Here is a 2500-nt window from a genome sequence, read left to right as displayed (position 1 = left end):
GAGAGAGAGAGAGAGAGAGAGAGAGGGAGGAGGAAAGAAGGAGTCACAGCAAAAGCGTGGTGACAGCTAACAAGAGGAGTATGGCATGTCCAGACAGGATATTTGATCAGCTGGTCAACATTATGACTACAGAAGCTTTTTATCTTGTCATTCTATTCTAAATGTGCAGCAATCTGTCTTAAGACCTGGACATAGCACAGCCTCAGCTGCTACCCTTGTCGTGGTAATGTGTTAAATTGCCTAGATCAGAAAAAAACATGTGCTCCCTTATTTATAGACATCTCCAAGGCATTCAATGCGGTCAGCCATTGTCTACCCATTCATACATCTTGAAAGGATTTCATTTTAAATTATTTATTGGACAGAACTCCATGTATTTATAAGTATGTATTTACTGATGGTGTTAAGTCAGGTTTTCTGGACAAAACAAAGGGTGTCCCACAAGAATCGATTCTTGGTCCGGTTCTTTTTATTCTCTACATTAACAATATTGGATTATCTGTAAATAATTGTTACCTGCACTTGTATGGTGATGACATAGTTGTATATGTATATGCCCCCACGATCGACCAGGGTCTTGCTGGATACAGTCTGCATTTGTTGTCCTACAGAAATAATTTATTGAACTGAATTTGGTACTTAATGCTGGAAAAACCAAGTATATGTATTTTCCAAATCACAGAAAAATGTATCTGGTGATTTACGCATATGTTCGTGTCCCCATTGAGCAAGGTGTGACAAAGAGTTGGCATTTAGAAAACATATGGAGGAGTTTGTTAAAAAAAACTAAGATTTAAGGCAGGTTTCTTGTATAGGAATAGATCTTGCCGTTCCCTGAACAGCAGAAAGCGGATTGTACAATCAACCTTCATGCCAGTGCTTGATTATGGTGATATGGGTTGCACAGGTGATAGTTTTAATACTCATCATTGCATTGTTACTCATCCTTTACCAAAAGGTCGGCTGGATCTCGTTAAAGTCCCATAGATCGCAACATTACTCCCTTTTTGTGTACAAAGCCCTACTGCATAAACTCCCAGCTTGCCTCACCTCGTTATTGTACATAAGAACATAAGTTACCAAACTCGTTCTCAGGGTTGGGTAGCTCTTGAGGTTTCTTGGGTCTTCACCGAATTGGTGCACCTCACTGCTGAACCTCACATATTGGTTGTTCTGGCGCCGCTCTGGCAATTTACAATATTGATCGAGAACCTCTTTGTTGAAAAACGTGGTGATTTTTCTTGATTCTGTATGTATGATTGTAAATTGTGTGTATGCCGGGCTCCCTCGTAAAAGTGACCTTGGTCTCAATCGGACTCCCTGCCAAAATCAAGGTTTATAAAAATTATACTAAAATATTAAATATATTTATTCCGAAATCACATGATCTATTATCCTTGCACTTAGATGGACTCACTTCAGCTTATTGAGTAACTTGTTCCTCTTTTTTCAATAAAGTCTGGGCACTGGCTCTCTGAGTCATTCTCTCTTTTTTTTCCAAATGTTTCTATCCACCTTTCTTTTAAACCTCCTCTTTCAACCATCTCTTCTTTAACCCCCCCGCCCCCCCCCCTTCCTTTCATTATATCTCTCTCCCTCTCTCTCTTTCTCACACACACACACCCGCACACACACACACACACACACACACACACACACACACACACACACACACGCACACACAGTGGCGGGTTACCAAGGTCAGAGTTCATGTCCACACCGTCTCATCATTAAAGCAGTGAGCCTGCTGTGTGTTTTCCCCCCTCAGGCCATGCAAACCTGATTCAATGTTTAATGGAATTCATTCTCTAAAAAGCAAAGTGAGGGAGCGAAAATAAAAAAAATAAAAATAGAAATATTATCAAAGTGTATCAAGTGTACAAATATTCAGTTTCGAATAAGCTGGGATAAACACGGAAAGTATGAGAAATATTACGCTACATGCCAGTCTGATTGTTAAATACATTAAAGGTGCAATATGTAGCTTTTTCCCCTTGAAAATGTCACTAAATGTCTTTGCTGTGTCTTGGGCTCTGTTTGTGCTGCAGCCAGTTGGGCTTCCTTCACGCTTTGGTGAGATTCTACCATCTGGATGTCACTGCACCTTGTTTGGCGCGCACGGTCCTTGGTGCTGGAACGGAGTAGGGTGAACCAGGTACATTTCCATGTACTCACTCAGGTTTTCTGTACGGGCGTTGTGTGTGTGTGTGTGTGTGTGTGTGTATGTGTATAAAACTGACTTTGTGCAAATGTCCCATAGTGAGATGTTGAACCGAGTCGACCGAAAGAGAACTTTGGGTATGTAAGAGAGATGAGGGAGACATCTCACCAGAATGCCCCTCTTTTACAGGCTTGTGAAGAGGTGGTTCACAGAATGAAATGGCTGTGCATTGCAGTAGCCTTTATAAGCAGAATTAAATGGCTGTGCATTGCAGTGGCCTTTATAAGCAGGGCAGGGGCAGGGTCAGCGATGCAAAGTGCTCCCGGGTTGGCTGTTCCA

This window comes from Argentina silus (genome assembly GCF_951799395.1).
Source record: "Argentina silus genome assembly, chromosome: 21".
NCBI lineage: Eukaryota > Metazoa > Chordata > Actinopteri > Argentiniformes > Argentinidae > Argentina > Argentina silus.
Note: the sequence above shows the minus strand (reverse complement) of the source record.